A 24,221-nucleotide genomic window follows, 5' to 3' on the forward strand; every position below is an offset into this window, starting at 1 on the left:
GTGACTTGATATTGAATTGACAGTGTATGAATCTGCTTAGCATCAGTGCAATGTCTACTGCAATGGCATTCAAAAGGAATGTTAAAAAATAGGATTCTGGGTAATCAATTTAAGGTTATGAGGTTATTTTTTGTCTTGCACTAAGAGTGCAAAATGCAGTGCTTCTCTTAGAAGTTGTTTAGAGCTTTTCCTTTAGACAAATTATAGTAGTAGTGACATCTACCTCTCTGCAGTCTTCCTGTGGATGAGGGGAACTGTAGCACTGGCTTTGGAATCTTCTCTTTAAAAAAAAAAAACACCTTGTGCTGGTCCTGAAAATTATATGAAACAACTGCAGAGTACCACAGTACTATCAGGGTGCTGTTCAGAAATATATCCCTGTCTAAATGGCAAAGACCCGTGGAAAAAACAGAAATATCAAACAAAGGACAGACCTTTAGCAGGACAAGGGCCAAGAGTTCTGTATGCTGGCTGCATGCTTGGTTCAAATGTCAAATTAAAAACCAAGCCTGATAAATTCTTGTGATCTTTGTATTTTGCAAAAGGAAGGTTCTACTGTATAATTGGATATAGTTGTCTAAGAACATGCAGTCAACTGATTTCAGTAGCAAACCCAGGTATGCTTTGATGAAAGACCAACAGGGGTCTCTTCTCTTCTCAGACCAACTGAGTGGTTTTTAAACATCTCCCTCCATCCCTGAATGAGTCTTAATAGAGCTGGCCTCAGGTTCGACTGTCTGGGTTCAGCGTCTCACCCTCAGGTAGATTTGCAGGCAATGTGAAATTGTGAGAACTCGTGAATTCACAAGCTTATGTAATTTTTTATTGTTGTCTTGAAAGATAGAATAACTGTTACCCTTTAAGGATGTAGATTACTGCCTCTATGCCAAAAATGTATCTAGAAATAGATGTGTGATTAAATGGTGTACTTGCTGTAACACAAAGAACATATTGTAGCATACTACTGTCAAGCTGTACTTTCTGGTAATACGGAAGCCCCTTTTGTTCATAAACAATGCTAACAATGGTGGACCATTCATGCCATTCCAACACTTGGGCTCCGTTCAGCTGGACCTCTGCTGTTCTCAGCATCATAGAGACCTGACTAAACTCTTCTGCATGAGAATCCATGTTTTAAATGTGCAGTTGTGAAAAAAACATCATACAAGTATCATATTCTGTAAGGAAATTATTAAAATCTGGAAAGTTTTAAAATGCAGCCGTGGGCTGTTTCCTGGGGGAAAGAGTTTGATCGGCTACACAGATCATTTACTGAACTGCCTTGCAAGGGGCACTTGTGTTCTCGGTATGCCCCACTAAATCCTTCCCCTGGAGCTTAATATCAAAATCCTTTTGACATTTTCCACCAGTCATGCGTGGGTCATGTTTCAGGGTACAGCCGTAGGTGACCTTAAGACTTACATTCCCATCCAGCAGCAGTCCAAGTGTTACCACCAACAGCACTTAACCTTGTCTGCCATTCCAGTTGCATCTCACAGAGAATTGTTTTCTCATACTCAGTTTCATTTACTCTGTTTATGAGTCGTGCACACCATTGTTGTAATGGATATATAGTATTTTAATTCAAAACTGCAATAGTAAGAGTACCAGTCAGAGGTTTGGACACACCTGATTAAGATAATGGGAAACATACATTCAAAGACGTATGGTTACATGCTTCAAATTTGTTTCTTAGACAAATATAAATGGTGAAGTTGATGCTTATGTTTGAATTTCTTTCCAACAAAATTATTTATTTTCTCTAATTTGAAGAGAATCTATTATTCTAAAATTTGGAAAATGGTAAAAATAAAGAAAAGTGTGTCCAGACTGTTGACTGGTACTGTATGTTATGACCAGGCCTTGTAGGTCCATGTTTCATTCCTGTCAGGTGCTTAACTACCCAATCATGGTGTTGCTTGAGCTACCTGAATGTTTCCTCCCAGCTGTGTGTGTTAGTAGTTCATAGTTACATGGGAAACCTGTTAGCAGACCTGGGCCAAGCAGCCCTCAGGTTTTGTTAGCTTTGGTTGCGAGTGTTGGTTGTGAGCATTGACGAGGTCTCATATGAATGTGATTTGGCAATGTATGAGTGTTGAATAGGTGCTACATATGACCATCAAGCAGGTTTTATGTTTGGTAATTGTGTAGGTGTTGTGTATGAGCAATGAGCAGACTGTCTGTATGTGCATTGAGTAGGCATTGTGTAAGTCCGCTGTGTGAACAGTGTTTTTGTTCATTTTTCCCCTCGCTGGTCTGATCCCTGCAGTGACGGTAAACTGTACAGCAACTCAATTTTAGATGTAGGTGTGTGTTTGTGTTAAGAGTAATTCCGTTTCTCACTACATTAGCTTACTGTTCTTGTACTGGGGATAAGGAATGTTCTTTGTGGCGTTTCTGTACTGTAGGATACTGTCAGAGTGCAAATGTTTGCTGTTCCTCTAGGTTCCTGTTCTGTGTTGTATCCTTGTCTTTGCTCTGTGTTTGAGACTCCTGCAGTGCTAATCGTGGTGTTCCTGACTCCTTTTTCTTGCTTTATTTATTGATGTTTAACAAGGTGGTATTTCTACTCAAACAGACCAGTAAGAGTACAGAGATTGTGTCAGAGGTGACACACTGAATGTTAATGCACTCAAATGTCTTCCATTATTTTGTGGCAATTTAAGAAAATGAGAAGACAGCATTTAAAGGCCAGACTTTAGCCTCTTGTATAAATTGCCCATTCTCATTAGTTTAAGTCAGATGCAGTATAACAGGTAAATGATGATGGGATCTCACACTACACCAGGAGCAGGTGCCAGGGCCGATAGGTACACAAGACATGTCTGTGCTGGGAGAGGGTATGATAACAGTGGAAGCAGCACGGAGTGGCTGCCAGGGAGAAAAAAAGAAAGGGGAGGGAGGGGGAGGTCAAGGACAGTACGTAAAATATGCTGAGGGAACACCCAGTGGCCTCATTTAGAAATCCGCGGGGTTGGCCCTATTTGTGAGAAGCCTTGCCTCGCCTTGCCCATGCGATTGTTCTGAATGGTACACCAGGCAGCCATCTGACAGCTGCTCCTCTCTGCAGCCAAGATCCTGTTGCTTTGCAAAATTGCGCCGATACATCAGCCGTCCTGACAACCCCTCTTTAGAAGCAGGACCTAAACTCTTGAACTGTACCAGCACAGTTTGATATTTGATTTCTGTCCAGGTCCATTAGGGTGCTGCCTTAAAATATTCAGTATTATAACTGTCTTCTTTTTTTTTTAATTGCGTATTCTTAAAGCTGCAGTAATCAGGAGAGCTAATTTGCCACCCTGATAGCATTAACGCGCATAGCTGCTGACTATATCCAATCAAAGCCCAGCAGGGGGGCGTGCATTATGTCATCATTTCCACTTGGGGAGCATGAGGGAGGGGCATGTTGATGATTCAGTGCTGTGCAAATGAATCAGCATATGAGTCACATGAGTCTGTATGCATCCTTGCCAACTTCCCACAAAGGTCTCTTTGCTGAAGGACCAGAACCACTGTGCTGTCGCAGTTAGAGATGTCACATTCACCAGCTATAAGCGTGATGAATACTTAGAGAAAAAGATAAGCAATGACTGAAAATGTAAAAAAAAAAAAAACGTGTAATAATAATGCAGAATTTATCCCGTACAATCTTGCAGGTTTCAAGATGAAGTCAAATGTGTAGGCTGTATTGAATATGATGGAGTTGTATGGCTTTTTTGGAAATGAATGAATAAAATCTATGAAATGACATCTAAAAATCTGTTGAATGGTGTTACTGAGGTCTGTTGAATCATTTCTCCTTGCCCATTCCTGTCCTCTCATGCCATCCCCTGGAAAGTGACCTTGTTGACAGATCATTAAAGAGAAAGCGGCTCATCACACAGAGCTGGAAGGTCTGGGTGGCTCTGCTCAAAGTGGGGCTTCTACATCCGCTCATTTACTGGGCTGATGGTCAGAGTCAGAGTCTTGAATGAGACGGTAGGTCTGCAGATAGCGGCCACCAATAATCACTTCAGTGGACTTCTTTTCCACATGACTCTGATGTTCATCTACCGCCTCCTCCTCCTCGTCCTACTCCTCCTCCTCCTCTCGCAGTCTACAAGTCTTTTTTGCACACCCCAAGTCAGTGATTCATTGCTCATTGAACAGTGCCATGTCATCGCAACAAAGTGCTGAAAAATAGCATGATGGAGTAAGTGGCCACAGGTGATCAGGCTGTAATATCTGTGTCAGAGCCTGACAGGTGAGCATGGCGAACAAACTCTTTCAGAGCCATTTACACACCACACTCCCATATGACAACACTGCTCACACGCCATACAAAATGCACCGGGACTCAAAACGAGGGCTGTCATTCCCAAACAATGAAACAAGAAACCATTTCGTCAGTGCTGATTGGTCCATGACATTTCAAACGCAACACAAACACCACTGAACACACAAACATTTCACAAACCTCTACATCTGTTTTGTGATGTGTAGAAGTGTAACCAAATGTATAACCAGAATGCAATGGACGAATAGCTCGGCTTTGTCTGAACACGGATTGTTCATCCATCACTTTATAAGACGCAGTAGGTTGACAGCAGTAGGTTGACAGCTTTCGTGAGTTCAGAAGCCATGGGGCTGAATTCTAGGTGGCTGGACTCGATTAACTTTCAGGTGACTGATAAGGGGAGTTGAAAGTGCTGGGGACAAGGTGAGAGGATCTGGAGGACCTCGGAGAAAGTGGAGACTGAATAAAAATGTGTGTCTAACCCGATAAAGTTTGGATCAGAGAGTCAGAGGGCCAGGACATCAACCCCTGGGAAATAGAGTTAGGGGTTGAGAGAGAGCGGCTTTCATAAGACAGCCTTCCATCAAGCTTGGGGAGGTCCTTCAATCTCGGAGAATTTTCACTGAAAGGGCCTGGAGCCTTCTAGGTCTCTCAGCTGTGATCGAGTCTGCCTCTGAGTCTCCCCGTGGGACCCCACTGAAATCAAATTCCAGTCACGAGAGGCGCGCTCAATGTCCGATAACCCTGGGAACTCTGGCGAAAACAAATCAGCTAATGTACTGCCCTCCCATTTGTGTCCTCTCGCAGGGTCACGCAAACCCTGGTCCTTAGAGGAGCACAGTGTCTCGTGGCTTTTCATTGAGTCAGGCACATACCCACCTGATTAAAGTGATCAATGCCTTCATTTAACCAATTTAGATTGCCTCCCCAGTTCTGAGAGTCATTTGAAGAGAGCTGGAAAATCTCCATTCTTCAAGACTGCAACTGAGTTGCCCTAAACAATAAGGGTATAAATATAAACTAAATTATATAAAAAGTTACAATTTAAGGTTTTGTACTATCTATAGCGTGAACCTTTATCAGGAGGTCAGTCTGGTTTTAAGGTAAAGAAGGTATTGAGTCTGTTAAGAGCCGCACCAGTGAAGTTGTGTTGTACGGTATGGTTGAACAGAGGGGAAATACATCACAGGGTTTTCCCATATGAAAGGGAGGGTGGCCCATCTGCTCTCTGTAAGCACCGCTGGGACATAAATATAAAAATGCTACATGGAACCAATATGAGTTATCTTGTTATCTTTAAGGACGTTCAATAATACTGAACGTGCCAGAGAGCTCATTCTGTTGACAAATACACATGGCTGGGACGGAGGAAGAATGAGATGCCACACAGTTTAATGGTTTTATTACATAAAAATGACTGCAGGAGAAAAATTCCAAACAGCCCTTTTGTTGTTACATTTTTTTCCTGCCATGATGGAAAGATATTTTTGCTCCATTCCAGCCAGTGTTTTGCTCACTGTTTTGATATGGCCCATACATTACCTCACTATCTGGACCAGCATGACAATGAAGCCTGGTAATTTTCCAATCTCCCCCGTCTACAAAGTAAATTCCATTTCTTCCCTTGTGCACTCACTCCAGCGCTGGTTCATTGATTTATTCTGTGACTCACAGGTAGAATCTTGCTGAGGGCCACTGTCTCATTCTCAGCCCTTTCCCTAGGGACATTAGAGAAATAAAAAAAAAAAACAAAACAAACAGCTGCTTCCAGCTTTCGAAATGACTGATTTGAGACAACAGTTTCAGAGCATAATTACACCTGTGCCTCATCCGGCTTCAGCCGGCTCCATCAAGCCCCATGAAGACTTTCGCACGTCGATCTTCCCCGTGACAAGATGATGGCGGTACATTAGAAACTCGGGATGAGCCGAAATAGAGATGGATGGAGTGACTGAAGCCCTAAGAGATGTAACAGGAAATTAGATGCAGTGTGATGTACTCTGCTCTCAGACCTCAGAGACTAGGACCATCAATGTCATTTACCCGAGTGATAAAGAGTGTGCAGGCCTGAACTTAGATTGAGACAGTCAAATCAACAACCAGCAGCACAGACGCTTCCAGTCACAGAGCAGGGAAAGGTAACTGGAGTCTCATCTATGTTGTTTCAAATATTAAATATCATATTGTTCCAAAATGACTTGTCTTCACTCCTATCAACAGCAAATTGTAGGATTTGATTCATTGTGTATTTTCCTTTTCCAACTTGATTTCTCCTCCCCACAAGCTCGTAGCAAATGAGAAGCCTGAAGTCTTTGTGACATCATTGTGGGCCACTGCTGTAGGGGGTGGAGTTACGCCCCTACAAAGTGAGTCAGGTCATAGAGAATTAGAGGTCTGCACTCATCCCTATGTGCACTGACAGCTGCATTACTGCGGGCCCTCCTCCCTCGGCAAGGACACCAGCCCTAGGACGGTATCGACAGATCTGTACCATCCACACTTAATCGCTCGCACCTGCTCCTCATCCCAACAGGAAGTAAAGAGGCATACCGCTGTGCCTCGTTTTTTCCCTGGGAGAGGAGGAGACACACGCTCCTTCATTACTGGCCTTACTCCGCAGTACCTGCTTCTGTGAGCTGAGACTGAGGCTCCCTGTGTCTCAGCCAAAGGTATAATGATGAAGACAAAGGCCCTATTGAGGAAGGTTTCTGTTGTTGACGATCAAGCAACAGCAATCATGTTGTTCTCCTTTCCTGATGAACCTCTCAGGAATTATTCTTTGACAAAAGATTTTTCTGATGTAACTTCAAGTATAACAAGCATCTTTATTCCTATATATATATCTTAGGTGATTAAGCAGCCTACAGGGATGAAACGTGGACCTACAGGGCCTAGTCATAGCTTATATCTATGTGTAAAAAGCTAAGTAAGTTGCCCTGGATATGGCATCAGTTGAGCAAATGGATAATGTAATTTCCCTTGCTCAGAAACACAATAAATTTAATACTAATGCCATTACTGAGATATGCAAACCTGTTTCTGAAGTGCCAGAGGTGCTTCTGGTGTGTGTTCCATCCAAACCATCCATTATGCGATTGGCTTAATTCTTAGGCTAAATGCATTGCGGCAGACCACGTGTGCAGAGCAGGCAGTATTTTAATGTTTGGAGAAACCTCTGCAAACTCCGAGGGACTGCGGCAGTCTGGGAACAGGGTTGCCAACTGAGTTCCCTCACTTTGGCTGCCGCAGCAGGGACTAGCCTGGAACAAGGACGGCTGTGTTTACTTGCTCCTTGCAATGGCAGTAGCACAGAGCGAGTAAATTAAGAGAGACACACGAGACGGTAAAATGGAGGCGCTCAGATCCTCTGCGCAGACCTCCCCCAGATACAGAAGTCTGTCCTGTCCTGCCGCTGAGACTGAGACTGACACCTTCATCTCCAGTCAGACCCCCACCCCCCCGTAGTGATCAACCCTTCCGAACTACCTGCTGCACAGGCTCCTGCTGTCACCACACAGATGGCCCCGGATCTAATCTACAGTCGCATCATGGAGCTTCGGCCAGTATCTCCATTGTTTCTCCCTCCCACATGATTTCGGCAGTCCCTGTCTCTACATGTCTGGTCTCTCCCAGATGGCAGGTGGCACACGAGGACGGCGAGACAGATGGTTTGATCAAGTTCTTTCAAATCAATGTGTACTGGACACCGGAGAACCCTGCTTTTGCCATGGTCTCTTAACCCTTTTCACATCGCATTTATGGCTTGCTTACACCCAATGTATAGGTTGTGAAGGATACGATTTATTTGAATGTCTCTCGGTCCATGGGAAGAGATTTGCAGGAGCAAGCCAGTACAAAGGTAGGAAAGTGGGGTAGGCACACATGCTTTTTTATCAATCGATTCACTGACATGAGCGAAGGGTAGAATCTTGGCTGAGAACCTGGATTTAAGTCAGCCAGGGTAAGTAACTTAGGTGTTTTTTTGAAGGTTCTTCCTGTACAGTACAGGTAGTAAGGGGGAAAGCAGGACTCTGTTCCCCTCTGAAGGGTTGCATTATTGTACTCCTAATGACGCTTAAAGTAATTACACTTTGTAATGTTACCTTTTTGTCTCCTCACACCAAGGGAAAAAATCAGAGCTGATCGCCCATTCAGGGCGTGCTGTGCCATTCTCCTCTAAATGACGCAATTAACTCTCTCGCTCATTTGCTGACTCACAACCTACTAAAACGAGAGTCATTTCGGAGAGCGTAATTGACTGAAAACAAGGTTTGTTTGAAAATCATGCATCTGGAAACCAGCTCAAACAATTGCAAATTGCAAACTTTTTTAGGGGGGGCAGGGGGGATTGGTAGGTAGACACCAATTGTAAATGACATTTTGTTTTTTGTTTTATTTTTTTTTTTTTGTGGGTAGGGGAGGGTGGGTAAGCCATGGAGAAGAACAGGAGGAGCTCCGGCCTGAATTGGAAGACTACGAACAGCCCTACGGCAGTGTTAAACCCGTCATTAAGGACGAGCCCGCGAGCCGGCCAAGCCGAAGCCACTGATCTCAATTCCTGCAGGAACCCTGGGCCCTGCAACGACTGCGGCTCCACTTCAGCTCCGTTACATAATTGCTGTAATTATTTGATTACCTGAGTATGCTCGGCCCATCTGCTCCCGCCGCTGGCACGGCTTAATGAGCAGTGTCGGCTGAGCGGTGGGCAAACACTCACGGAAAAAAACTCACGGGGATCCATGGTGGATGCTTCTCGTTGACAGAGCGTCCGACCAAACGTCGCAGCCCCCCCTACATCTGAGACTTACTGCATTGTGCGGTAGTTACAAGTCCATGTGATACCCGCGTCATGATGTACTGTTTGGAGACAAAGGATGGTCTAGCAGCCAGCCGCCACTGCCCCCTTGTTTCCTTCTCTTGCCAAATACCTGAAGCTAAATGGCGCTGGACTCAATTGGTCCTTGAATGGGAAATCTCTGGTGGAAACCAAAGCTGCAGCAGGAGGTGGTGTTAGTGAGCCAATGAGGGGCCTCTCTTCCTTCTGGGTTAAGTAAATTCAATGCCCAGTTGCAGACATGGGGAAAATGTGCTGGAGGTCCTTAGCCGTTTCGTCTTCCCAATGAAACATCAGAGTGTTTGTAACACACTGTGGTCATTAAAGATCATGCATCTCATATTGTGTCCTGGTAAAATTCCCATTTGCAAAATGCAACTGTTGTGCATCATATAGGCGGAGACTACACATTAGCAGTAGATGGGGTGAGTTAAACGTCCCCCCTCCATACACACCTACTCACCCCCACCCCCACAAACACAGTTAAAAGTACTTTAGGATTCTTGAAAGGGATGAATGGCACTACATAAATACAATTGTATTGAGAAATTATCCAGCTTAGGTAAGATGACTATATAAGCTGTCTAGGGACAATGACTATTAACCAAAGGGGTTGTGGGTTGAAATCTAAAATAATAATTCACATAATAAATTCCTAAAATATCAAAGCCCTTAAACTGGTCCTCACCACCAATATGGACGAAATATTTGCTTGCTTATTCACTGAGTCTTGATGAGTCTCTCATCAGAAAGGAAAAACATTTAAACAATGGTTAGGTTAAAACATGGGTGTAAATGCCAATAATTGCTACGCACAAAACACAGACACTGAACATTTATCACACTTGCTATTCCTCGCGTTTTCATTATTCTAGCCCATGGGCCGAAATGTTTAACAAATATGAGAAAGTGGGGGGCCGTACAAAAAAGAGAAATAAAAATTGCCGTTATCTGATAAGGTTAAAGTGACTGGGCACCGGGAGACGTTTTATCACAGCGGCGGGTGCAGAACAAACAGGAGTCCATGCTGAGAGAAGGCTGCCACGATCTATTCCACTTACTGCGCAATGAACCGTCGGTTTGACTCTCCGGGAGACGGCATCAGGGAGGGGCTTAGAGAGAAGTAGAGGGAGAGTGCGTCCCTGTGTCCGCTGCCTCCCTTCCTCTGTTAAATTGTCTGTGCACAGCGTATAGCGGTCGCCCCTCGCCCTTGTCAGACGCTGACTGTCTTACAGCGCCCCCCTCTGGATATGAGGAACAAACGGCGCCCTCTTTTTTCTGCCTGGAAACTTTCCCCAGTCAGGGTAATTGCTCCATAAATTGCCGAAATCAAGAAGAAATTTCAAATGACAAAGAAGAAAGGTCGTAAAATGAGAACATGTCGGTATTGGCAAAGACAATCATTTTATCGTTAAACATTAAACATTTATTTTTGTGTTATTTTCCGCCGGGCATTTTCTAGTCTCCAGTTTCTATATTTCACATGTAACTATGTTGAACTAGTTTACAGGTAATCCGTCAACTAAGTGTTGCATTAGTTATAACGGAATATCCACGAATACAGTACAGGCAAACACTGTATGCTTATATGAGTTTTTAAGTTATTCGAACATTTGAGGAATGATAGCTGTAACATCGCCGTCTTTCGACTCCGACGATATACACTGGGATCGAGAACCATTTAAATTAAGCAAGTATTGTCAATATGTGCTAAGAGAGACTGTGTATATTGTTAATTTTCTTGTTTTTGCATGTTAGTGTTTTGTTTCGAGTACATATACATCCATCACAGGCTTTAACATGCTTCTGCCATGATTAGCCCATCACTAATTTGGGATACCTGCAATACGCAATCGGAAAATCGGTGGGAATATCATAATAGCACCAATCTGAAAAGGGAATGTATGCACATTGTATTTAAGATCGTATCATATAAAAATATAATACCAATATTACTTTGGCACTACAAAGCGAACGATTGATGGAGATACCACACTTGATTTATCGCTTTTTTTTCTTTCTTAATTTATCGCATTTATCATTTAAGGCAGAAGTTTGATGACGTTGGAAGACACGTCATAAAAACGTCCATTTTCTTTTGCCATCTTATCTGACAACACTGATGCTGAAATGTTGAACATTCTACATTGAAGCATCTCATTTCTATTTATTTATTTTACAAATGGCAAAGAAAGTTTTAAAAACTTTTATAAATGTCAAATGACACGTTTACACAAAGGTTTCACAGCGCAATACAATTGAATGAGAGGTTCTACATTTCTTTTGATATGTCTGATATTTCATGTATTTATTATAACCACCCAATGACTGTCACATAAAAAGAAAAGAACACTTGATTTTACTAGCTCTGACCTGTCAAGAATTTGCTCAGTTACATCAAAAATGCATCAAACCACGACACCTTCTGTAATAATTACACTGACCTCTTCATTTCACTTGACAATGTGACTAGGAAATCCTACCAGGATCTCATATACCCGTCTCTGCCTTAATTGTTCAGGACGCCACCTGTCCTGTGTACCCTTCAGCCACTCACATGATGAAATACTCTCCACAAACATGAACATATTGTTTCAATATGAAAGATAACTGATTTTTCATTTAAAAAGACAATAGTGCACATTCATTAGTGGTCATTCACATCAATTCACAGTGTTCCCCCAGTGTCCCCCACAAGAAAAGTGTCAGGGTTAACACTTGCCAGAGACTTTGAAAAGATGGCCATTTAAAGAACATGTAAATATTGATTTCGAGGACAGGCAGTGGGATCCAACATAAATGTCTTTAAAGTTTTTACACACAATCTGAAACATATGACCGAACAGCAAAGTCCACATTTCAACAATAACGCATAATTCATCACTATACATTACATACCATAACATGAAAAGTAGGAATAATGGTGCTTTAGACAGCATCTTTCCTCTCCAGCTAGCCACCTGGTAATAATGACTCCCCCTATAGCGTCCGCTGTCTCTCCTTATAGTTTCCTACATTGTCGCGGCTTCCTCACCCCTTCTGTCTCCCTCCCAGTAGATTGTTAAGATACTAAAAGTTATTTCTTGGCAGATGAGTCTATCAGTTCAATTCAGCTGTAGACTTACATGATAGCACAACAATGTAATAGCAAAGTAGCCACTTTTCCCAAACTGAATGAAGGCGTCTGGCAAGAATGTCAGTGCTGTGACAGAACACTTTACAGTGGATGTGTCAGAATCAATAATAATGAATCATAATGAAGAGATGATGAAGGCAACTGATTGGTGATTATAAAGTGTGTGACTCTGGCTGTGGCTCCCACCCCTGTGTCCTCTTCACGCCGATACGTGGTTGTAGGTAGGGTAGAGAAAGGGACCTTCCTACCTTGCGCTCACCATAACCTGGATAGGATAGGACAGGGAGGGTTTAAAGATTGCACAGCAGGCAAGAGGCTCCAAGAGGTCCTTGTTTGTGTCTGCATTTAACCGCTGTTCAGGAGTACAGCCTTGTTTTCGCCCGTTTGTCACCCGGCTCTCGTGCGTTTCCGCACTCGGCGGCCTGACTAATGGACAGGCGCTCGTGGCATATTTCATCCAGTGAATTTACATCAGCTACTTAACCATCTTACTGCCTTTATAGTCCATTTCCCCCTAATTCATTCTATAAATTTGAGCCGAAGCGTCGGCCCGGGCGAGGAGCAGCGTGGAGCCGTAATGGCCACATTGATCATGTCAGGCCCCGGCGGGTCGAGTCGCCTTCAAGGCCGAGCGGACAGACTGTCCCGTCCTCCTGCCCACACCCCTCACCCCATCAAAAATACATCTTCTCTGCCCTCTCACCCCTACAGCCATTCAAAAGCTCATCCCCTCCAACCCTTCTGGAATCCAAAGATGCTGAAATAATGAAATATTACTGTCTCTCTCGCTCTCTCTCGCTTGGAACCACCCAGCGTTCTAGGCATATCCTTAGCCTTGGCCCTGTTGATCTTTCTGACAAAAGATAAATTAATGCAGCTGGCTGGAACATGGGTTTTCCTTAAACCAATCACTCCTGCAAGGACACTGCAGACTTTGATAAAAGTATGAAAAGCTTATGTGAAATGTATACTTAATGAAATTGTGGTGCAAATTATAAAAGTTTGAAAAAAAATGGTTTGAGTATTGACAGTGTGGAATAACTCTAATCACACTGATATCTTTTTTGGTGAAGAGGGGATGAAAAATATTTATGAACTAATATAACAAAATGGATTATGGATTATGGATAATGTCACTGCTTAAGATATAAGCATACCATATATATGTGCTCTGACTCTTCTGGTATCCAATGGGAAAACTGTTACTCTAGTTAATGTGTACGCCAACACATCTACTCCATCTTTGTTGATCCACCAGCTAATCAGATGTTGGACTCCTCCATTACCCCAAACTGTTGGTCCAAGCAGAGCGCATATGTACAGTCTTCCCTCAAACACTGCCACCCAATCCTACATCATTAGAGTCTCAAACACCAAACTAGCATCACATGAAATACATTATTCACAATAGTGTCTGGCAGAGATGGTGCTGGATGGAAACACTAGCAAGTCAATGGCTAGTTCCATGATGCACCTCATAAAATAATGACATAGACAGAGTTGCTTCACAACATGAAAAATATCCTCCATCTCGTTGTGCAAATGCTAAAAAAAAAAAAAACCCACAATACCTTTAGAAATAACAAGCCGCAAGACAAGCCGCGGTGGCTTCCTGCCGTCGGAGGGATTCACACATTACCTCTCAGTGACACTCAGCCACTTCCCGATGTCAGCACATCAGCAGAAGTCAGAAAAGGCCATATACCAGCGCAGTGATAACGTTCTATTGCCTCTACCTCTGAGAGCCTCCAACCACCAGGCAATCTGAGCTTTGCAGACTCCTGAGGTGTGTGCCAGTGGCCATTAACAGCAGCATATGTTTGATTAAATAGCACTTTGGGCCCTCTACGACCATTTCCCTTCCTTGTTTTTCTCCTCTCTTGTACATGACATTTATACACAGGCTGATACCGTAGGAGGGGGAGGAGGCATTCAATCCAACCACCATGGTGTGCTGTACCCAATTTGTGACATTTAAGCAGCTAGAATTTTTCTTAGTTTGTGGTCAATGAAATTAATGAAAAATATTGCCTGAGAAGAAATTGCTGACATTTGTCATAGGGTCAGAGTGCCATAGTGTTTAGACTGTATGTTAGTTGGTTATGGTTATGCAATCCCTCCATTCTCTACCCATGACTTCCACAAGTCAATGTGTAAGAGAGGGGTTCTCAGCTGATTACATATGTTAAATAACTAAAACTAAAACCCTCTGAACTTCTACCCACATCACTCCACATGAAACTCTACATTATCTACAGTCTTAAAAACATTTTGAACCTTTTAACAAAGCTCACCACTAACTAAAAAATAATTATCATCCTCCTACTCCTCCTCACTCCAGGACGCAGGTGAGCCGTCCACATCAGCTGTCTGCTCAGCTCCATACTGGACGAAATAGCCTTCTCTCTTGAATGTAGACGCAGCGTGGGGGCCCGTCTGAATGACAGTGCTGGATTTCTACCACCACAGATTAAGACTGGGTTGGTTTCAGAGAACAGACAGGGTCATCAGGTGAAGTTAGTGATGTGACATTGGCTACAAAACTGTTTTTGTGCATGTCTGTCTTCTCTCAGTTGGGTGGTGTGTCTGTGTGTGTGTGTCCCACCCTCTGCCACAACAAATCTTTGCTGCCCCAAAGTTACAGACAATATAACAGCATCAAAATATGCAGCAGTTATTACAATTCAAAAAAAGCTTGTTCTATTCTGAATTTCATTTACTGCTCTCAGCTCTCTGACATAGCCACCTACCTGTCTCTCAGTGTAATACAAACAGAAAGGGCTCCGTCTTGTTCTAAAGGGAAATGCTGCAGCACCTTGTGTTATTAACACCTCTACTCTCTAACACACGTTAGTAGGCGAAGCTCACCTTCTCAGAGTCCCCTGTCAAAATGCAGGAAGAGGCAGGTTCATCCAGGTAGGCGTGGAGATTGTGGTGTGGCATCAACTGACTGTGTCCTCTGTCAGTCAAGAAAGGTGTGCGAGTGTGTGTGTGTGTGTGTGTGTGTGTGTGACAAAGAGAAAATGAATGATGAAGTTTAATGTCCTTTACTGTATAACAGGCATCGCAAAGGTCACTCAGTATAACCGCGGCCATGATAAAACCACACCATTAACTATGTGCTTCAGCAATGACAGTTAAGTATTACTTCATAATAAAAAAAAAATCAAATGATCTTTATACAAAATGTCTTCAAAGCATATTGCATTTAATATCTTAGTTTATCAAAAACCTTTCAACAGTACCTATTAATACTTGTCCCAATGTTACAGATGTGGCATCTGTGTCCAGTTCAACATAACTACTGAGAGTTATGCTATCACTAGTAACTAACTTAGGAAGTAAAATATATGTATGACAATAGTTATATTTGTAATACAAATATAATAATACAATTGTATTATTCTTATAGCATGCCACAGCAAAGCATGATCTGTACTTGTGGGCCACATGAAATCGAGTGCATGTTTAAATAAAGTTTTGCTACAATCACAGTGATTGGAAAGCAAACAAGGGAGCTTCTTCTTCCGCGCCAAATCCTAATCCCAAACATTTAATTTTTAATTTTGATTTTAATTTATAATCAGTTACTGAGAGCAGAACTCTACATCAGTACCAACTCAACATTTGCTAGTCTACTTCTCAGGATGACGTAAGAGGTAAGGAGCAGGGCTTGTAGGCCGGAGGTTGTGAGTTCCCAGGTGGGCCACTGCAGTTGTACCCCTAGGCAAGGTACTTAATCTGAATTACTTCAGTATATATCCAGGTATACAAATGGATAATGTGAAAACTGTAAGATGCGCAAGTCACTCTAGATAGGAGGGACAAGTAAGCAAATGTAATGTAAATGTAAAAAAAAATTTAGGCTATTTTGGTCTGCTGCAGCACTGTTGGGGACATTGTTGTTGGAACAGTAAACATGTATGGAACCACATAGATGAATTCCACATCCTCGAAGCACTGAAGAAATCAGCAGACTGAAATATACTGACCATATTCTGCAGTCCCATTGTAATGTTTTCCTCCACACACAATTGTCACTTTTTTGTTTTGTGGTTTTGCTAGGAGTCGCTAAAAGCACCTGGGGCTGCTTAACTGGTAAATAAAAGGAACAAATCTTTTAAAGACTCAGTGAATGAGTACATGTGGTACACTGCAAAGGTTTTTTTTTCAAAAGAACGTTGCTTGCAAACCTCTCACTTCTACCTATGAGCCCACAGTGGAGAGGTATTGCTCCGGCTCTGTGTGGCTTCTGGGTCTTTTGACAGACGGGACAGGAGCACGTTGTCCCATTCCCTTAGTCTACTTGAATAACACTCAGGAATATGAGAACATTTGCCACAACCAAAAAGAAAAAAAAAAAAAAAACGGACAAACAATTCATGCAAACATCAATCTAGAGACCCTTTCATCCTGTGACATCGCTGCAGAGATTTTCATCCCGGTAAGTTCTGCAAGCACACTTGTGACCGAGCCTCTTGTGGTTGCCGTGGTAATGAGGTCCATTTGTCCTGGCCCGGTGGGGAATAGCTCGCCGGGTTCCTGTTTGTTTTTTCAGGACAAGGGGAGCGTTATATTAGGCTCTCTCGCGGGTCATTTCTCATGCTCAGGGATTACAGATGTATCTATTGTATCTGCCCGCGATCACAGAATCCATTTCAGTTTACTGTTACTAGACCAGCTGGGCTCTTCATGCCAACAGAGCAGTGGGAGCAATTTCACTCTCAGCTGTGTGTACAGGGCTGTCTTCTCCAAGCTGAATAAAAGAACACAAAATGAAACAGAAGCTGATCTGGTTTAATCACACGAGGAGAGAAATCGTAGAACACCAGTGCAGGATTGTTTGGTTTTATTGTGTACTTCATTCGTTTGATTTTTGGGGAACAAATGAAAAATTCCCGGAATTGCGAACATCATTTAGAATGAGGGAGAGGGAAAAAAAAAAGATTCTTTCTTATCTAAAGGTAGGACATGAATCGATTTGCAGATTCATTCCTTTAGAAATTGCTTCAAAATGAAACCTCTGCTATGAATACCTGGCTTAATTAACCCTCTGCCAATAACATTGATACCATTGTGGTTGTTAATAGTTTCCTAATGTGCAAAAGATGCTCTATTGCAGGCCGGCTCTGTAGAAGTCCCAGTGGTGTCTCTCTCTCACGCTATCACCCCTCCCTCACACAAACATTAGGGGATGAATCAGACAGCTAATTGATATGGGTCTGGAGACAGACTGCTCTCCGCTCAGAGTGTCAGTCTCTGCCACAGGTGCACCTGATGGGAGTCCGCCAGGGGCCAGGTGCTCAAGGTTAACCTTTTAATGAATGGAGCCGGAGCTCCGGTGGTTGTTCATCACTGATGTGGGAGCACCCGGGATTTCTCCCTTTTTTCTCATGCATTTGCATGCAGTAGGCTTTTTAAAATACACTTAAGGTATAAGCTATGTCATAAAAGCCATAGTGAGGAACTGCTGGCAAGTTGGGCCAGGCCTGATTCAGTCAGGGCACAGAGGGGTAGGAGGTCAACAGGAGGAGAGCATTATACAAGCTTTGAATGTGGGTATTCGGCCCTATTTTTGTGGTATCATTCCAACCATAACCTCAGTCAGCTCCTGTCCAGTGAACCTCCACTTTTACAGCACGGTCTGTAACACACGGTGCCACACACGGTGTGGTGTGTGTGTAGTCTGTTCCCTGTGCTGTGCTGTACTGTGTGTGTGTAAGCATTGTTTGTGGATACTTTCGGAGAGGTATCTCTCACTGTGACAGATACTGGAGGGTGAATGGGGGAGGTTTGACAATCTGGGTTATTTACTGACCCCGGCAGCCCTCTCAGCCGGCGCGGGTCTCCTCTGAATTCGGTCTCGTCAGTGAAACGTCTAATCACGGACGATCGTCACTTCAGCGGACTGGCAGGGCTGCCGCGGCTGCAATCGGTCCGCAATGCCGGGAGAGACGGATGAGCCGGGCCCTGTCGCGCTGGAACAACACCGCAACTCATCCTGTCGAGCCGCCGACAGCCCGACGGCTCTACTCCCCGAGCCCACACGCCCACTCCAAGACACCTGCCCGAAAAAATACATCCATAAACAGAAGAGTGTGTGCGCAGTACCGATGCCATGACACGGGGTTCACCTTGAAGGACGGTGCTGGATTTCTACGGCAAACTAACACTGAGTTGATATCATACAGCAGGAATGGGTAGGTGGACTCAGAGCCGTGACATCAGCTGTCAGACTCTGGGTGTGTGTACTCGTGTGTCTGTGTGTGTGCGTATGACTGTGTGAGAGAGAGAGACTGTGTTTGTGAGCACAATCGTTTCCGCTCCACCTGGCATATCTTTTGTGTTTCACAGGGACGACAGAACAGGGTATTGAAACACGCAACAGTTAGCCATATTCCGACTCAAAAACATGTGCTCTGTGTAAATCTCATTCGCTGCACTTCGTCTTTTACATAACCTGTCCGTCTCTGTGGCAGTGTAAGAAAAACAGAGAGCTCTGTCTTGTTCTAAAGGGAAATGCTGCAGCACCTTGTGTTATTAACACCTCTACTGTCTAACACACGTGTCAGTGGGCAAAGCTCACTTTCTCAGTCTCCCCCAACATTGAACCACTTCCCCAAAGCCCTCTTTCATCGGCTACCATAGAGGTCTATCCAGCTGCGGTCTGATCTAATGATCTGTTTACTGGTTCCAAGCAGACACCCCTTGAGATGGTGCCTGTCAACTGCCATCCCAATCTTGACCCTATCGCTACTACTGCTGTTTTCCACAAAAAAGGATACTTTTCATTTCAAAAATAGAGCCTCACCACTTAAACTCTCCCTGCCAAAACCACACCTGTTACATAAAATCGTGAGGGAACTAAATATAGTTGATTGTAGAACAATGGTATTATTTCATCAAAGAGCAAAGAGAAGCAGACATGAAATGAGTTACTTTGTTGAATAAGAGATAAATAGGATTAAGGTAGTTCAAGTTTTATTTATGCTGAAAATTAAATTCTGAGATATGTGCTCCTAAACTGCATCAGACAAACAGTTGTTCAGATATTTCGGGACGAATTCCAGGTGCGGGAGAGAGGTTCAAGAGACGAGCGCCCTCCCTCCACGATCATTCACGATACCAGATGTCCCCTATCCTGTCTTGGTGACTGCCACACAACAACTGTTCTAGGACCAGGGCCAAATGGAGCTTAGAATCACATATTTGAGCCTCGCAAGAGAAATTCACTGGGCACATTAGAGTGACCGGACTAACCTGCCGTTCAGTTCAAAACAACAGGAGGCTGGAGTCCAGCTGTCCCATCTAGAGCTGTAGACAGAATAAGTAATCAAACCATTAGCTACTGGCCAATTATAAACCTCCCTCTAATTATTAAGGACAATCGTGGCAGTCATGCAACCCAGGCGCTCATCTGCCCTCTGGCGCCTAGATAAATTATGACCAAAAGAGCCACTGAAAAACACACCTACTGTTTATCGGTGGAATCTAAAGCGTTCCCTCCTCATAAACAGAATCATTATACTGTTAGCGCTGAATCCATCTTTATTTGGGTACTCTCTTTGTATAAAAAACATGTTAGAAAGTAAATAACGGGGGCCTTGGCAAGAGTGACCTGGGCCAGGGGAACCGGGTCCTGCCGGGCCGTGGCGGGGTCCTGCCGTTTCCCGGGGAATGGGAGCTGACCGGAGCAGCATTGTGATTTATGACGGGGGGAGTTGGCTGCAGAGGCAGGAGCACGGGGCCCCCGCTAAGATGAATACTCGGCCTGACTGCAGGAGACAATCTGATTACAGCAGCCATGAGCCTTTCATCTTCATTCCACTGCCCTCCTCACCATGACGACGGGGGAGTGCCTGACTGCTACCGACAGCGAAACCCCCTCCCCCCCCCCCCCCCCCCACCACACACACACCCACACCCACACCGTCGCCCCAGCACCAAACACACCTGACATCCCCGGACCAGAGGTCTCCCCTGGACTGCCACGGAACACACATCACCCGAAAGCAGGTCAGCAGGCCTACTCTGCCATACTTGCCACTAACGCCACATGCTCACAGGTCCTGGCAGGAGAATGTAACAGCATACTCTACAGTGCTCAAAGGTTCTTGCTGGAGGGATATACCATTTCACATAAATATTCCCCAACCCTAGACCTGGGGAGAAACTGTCTATATGGCTATTCAATCCAGTTGAACCATTAATTAGGTTAGACTGAATTGTTAATTAAATAACACTGAATAATGCATCTCTACATTTAAATTGCTATACATTTTTGTTCTGGTGGATGTTTGCTTGAGGTAAAAAGGATCATATCCAACATATGTCCTTTAAACAAAGCTGTCTTCATGAAGCTTAACTGATAGTTCAATTAATTGCTCTGGCCCCAGTTGACCAAACAATTGCTCCTAATTACTGCTAATCACTAATAAAACAGAGACTCAAACAGAAATGACTTATATAAGCACCCGTACCTGTATCCCTCTGTTTGAGTAAACATTCTTCCAACAATGAAGAAAGGACTAATAATACAGTGCAGTTATAAATGTTCAAAAAGCCTCAAAATTATTCTGAAATACGTGCTTATTCTAACATAAGTAAATGAGTCACAGAGGTTGTTGATGAAATATAATGTAGTTGTTCATGCTTTATTACGTATTTATTATTCCACAACAAGTGTTTAATCCAATAATAATTGTCACATTTCCCAACAGGGAGATGTCCCACCATACTCCACACCAGTCAGTCAAAACATCCCGAAAGGGGCTATAGCATACAACATACTCTGAACAGTCTCACAGTTCTCTCACCTGCTTCTGAATATTGGTGTCCTGGTGGGAGGGCCTGGTTTGCTTGCAGTAAACTAATCACCAGGGTGCACTGAGGCGGGTTCACCCCCAGAGCAATAAATTCAGCTCTGCAGCAATATTCCACTCACGCTACCTTAGCTATCTGGGTGAACTTTGTTGCACCGCACCTGTGGGAGCTGCAGTTCATTAATCACAAGCAACTTATGAGTAGAATTTACTATTCAGCTTTTTAAAGAGATGTATGGGGGGCGCACTTACACCAGACTGCTAGTCCAGAGCTAGGTAGGTGGCAAACTTTGCGACAGGCAGAGGCAGGAAAAAAAAAACACTCAACTAATTTTTGTGTAAAATACCAACTGACATAAAAGCATTGTCTTTAATAGGATGATATCAGGTGGCATTTGGTAGTGGGGGCTGATGGGAGATGTAGTCCACAGTCAGAGGCATTGAAAGGCTGTTACAATAGCTCTGCAGTGTGTCTCCAATCAACGCTTCTATGAAAGTGTGACATGACATTTTTTATATACAACTTTGAATTGCTGTTTGAATTTCAGCCAGCCATTAGCCAGTTAGTGACAGCCCAGCATGGTCAGTCCATTTGAATTCCAGCCACACAAAAAGAACTCTTTTATAACTGAATACAATATCCTCAGCCCATGACTTGCAATGCAATGACTTGCACTGAAGTATGCAAAAGGAATTCCAATCTAATTATGATGTACTTTCATTAGCTACCTGTCAAGTCTGTGAGCTAATAGGTCTTTAAAATTAGTAATTCGGCAGCAGATAATTTATCTTTAGATGAACAGCTCTGCTTTAAACTTGAACTTTGATGCATTGTGCAGACTTGAATTGAGAACATTGTATTGCAGCTACAGCTTAGCATTGGCTGTGACTCAGACGGTCACAAGCACACAGAGAGAGGGCTGATTCAGCCTGTTGCATGAGGCTGTGAACCACAGGCTATCAGAGGCTCTTTCTCTTTCCCTCTCTATTGCTTCATCCACTGTCCTTTATTGTTACATTTCTGGCCCTGCTTCTAGAACAATATTTCATCCACCGTTTGGAAAAAACAAGGATTCAGTCTTGTCTTATTGGCCGTAAATGAAGAAGAGGCGGTTCTGCAGTACTGCATGAAGTGCACTAGGTGCACTCTACTGTGAGTAGAACAGAAAGAGAACAATTTCTCCCCATCATCTCTCTCTCTGCGTCATTTTGCAAACAAAAAACACGCAAGGCTAGGCAAATGTCTAAGGTATGCTTTGACCCAGTGAGGGAGACAAAAGCCAGCTGCTAATAAAGTCAGCATACGAAAGTTAGAAAAAAGACTGACTTTGCAGCTTTTAAAAGCAGACTTTTTTACCTGTTAACTTCTTCCATGGAAAAAAAATCAACTCTTATTCCCACTTTCACTGTGAAGTGCTCTGAGAAAGGCTGTAATGCATTGTAGTAGAAGCAATTCGTTACTATTTGTTTTCTGTGTACCTTTTGCTCTCAGCTCACCTTTTGACAGTGCATAACCTGCCCTCTTTGAAAAACTCTGGCTTCTCTCTCCATTCTGGTTAAGGTTCTCACCTGAGGATACAAAAGAGGTGGCACACAGTGACATTTTGGTTACAACTCCAGCTCTCAGCACACTTCACTGCTGGCCACACTCAACTAAAGGGAAAATCAGTTGGGAGTTACTGCTGGTCAGGCAGAAGGGATCGTAACCGACAGTGAAGCTGTGGCACGCTTTCTAGGAGAGAGAACAGCCTGTAATTACAGCCTTGTAAGAAATGTAGTCTGTCTCTGACGCAGATCGACACATGTCTGATGGGACCCTTAAACTCTCTTATGCACCACAGCAGTGTGTGTGGGGGGGTAGGGCGGGGTGGGGGGAGGGTGCATACTGCCTCTTTGCTGAAATATCAGCATCCCTGCATAGTGGGAGCTGGACACTAAATTCTGTCCTCTAATCTGACGCAGATTTTTTTCTTTCTCCCCCCTCTCCTCCTCTGCCGATGTGGTCTGCAGTGAGCAGCAGCCATTTCGGTCAGGCTGCTGCGGTTTCCGCAGCGCGGCTGCCACTGTGTGGCGACTCAAAGCACAGCAGGCAGGTGTGCGATGCAATCGACTGAAGCAGAGCGGGGGGGGGGTTCACCAGCCTCAGTCAAAGACAAACACCTCCCCGCTCAGCACCGCCATGAATCACCACGGGGGCGGTTGGACACTAATTATCCAACAAATCCTTTATTAGTGACGGCCCGAAGATCAATCTAATTAAAAAGATTTTAGTCGAGGGAGTGCTGTTTATCAACAAGTCCTGGTGGTAGGAGACATAAAGGAACACTCACTACCCAACTGACTAAATGATTGATGAATAATGAATATGAGCTGAGAAAATAACCTGGAACACACATCTAATATATCCGTTATAAATATCTAAAAGTACTACTAAAAGTAATGTACCAATGGTGGTTTTCGCCATTGAAAGTATTTCTCAAAAAAAAGAACAACAACTATTGAATGGATCTGAAGTGTCAACTAGTACTCTTTACATTTATGGAGTATAAAAATACCAAATGAAGCTGGTATACTGCCCTGATTGGAACGATATAAAAATTTTGATTAAAAAAAGCCAGCCTTCCACTTGAATGACCTACTTGGGTTATGTTGTAATGTCATACAAGGTATGTTCCTCTATTGCATGTTATATTACCTATTGCAGTTGGGTATCCTTCACTGTCAGAGTCAAATACTGCAAGCTTGATTGAGGAGTTTCTACCCTCAGAGATGTATTATCACAAGATGATAAGATGACATTGAAATAAGTGCTGAATCATTGGGAAGGTATGTGCCAATACCAACAGAATTCTCAAGTAATAAAAACATAGGCTTTACCCACCCTAATACCTAAAAATTAAAAATACCTAAATTTTAAAAACATTGTAATGCAATTAAAATGCAAAGGCTTGTATTTCAATTAAATGTAGAATGTCACAGAATTAAGGATTCTATGCTCAGTCATGGACCTGGTTTCTTCCTCCTACAAAGTGTGGCAAAGAAGGCTGCCAAAGCATTGCTTATATATGAGGTTTTATTTTGTCACTGTCCAAAACATTATTTCCAGAGCTGACACCGGTTACCTGGTGATTTATGACCCCTCTGGCCTTCAAT

The sequence above is a fragment of the Megalops cyprinoides genome, chromosome 23 (assembly GCF_013368585.1).
Source record: "Megalops cyprinoides isolate fMegCyp1 chromosome 23, fMegCyp1.pri, whole genome shotgun sequence".
In the NCBI taxonomy this organism is placed as follows: domain Eukaryota; kingdom Metazoa; phylum Chordata; class Actinopteri; order Elopiformes; family Megalopidae; genus Megalops; species Megalops cyprinoides.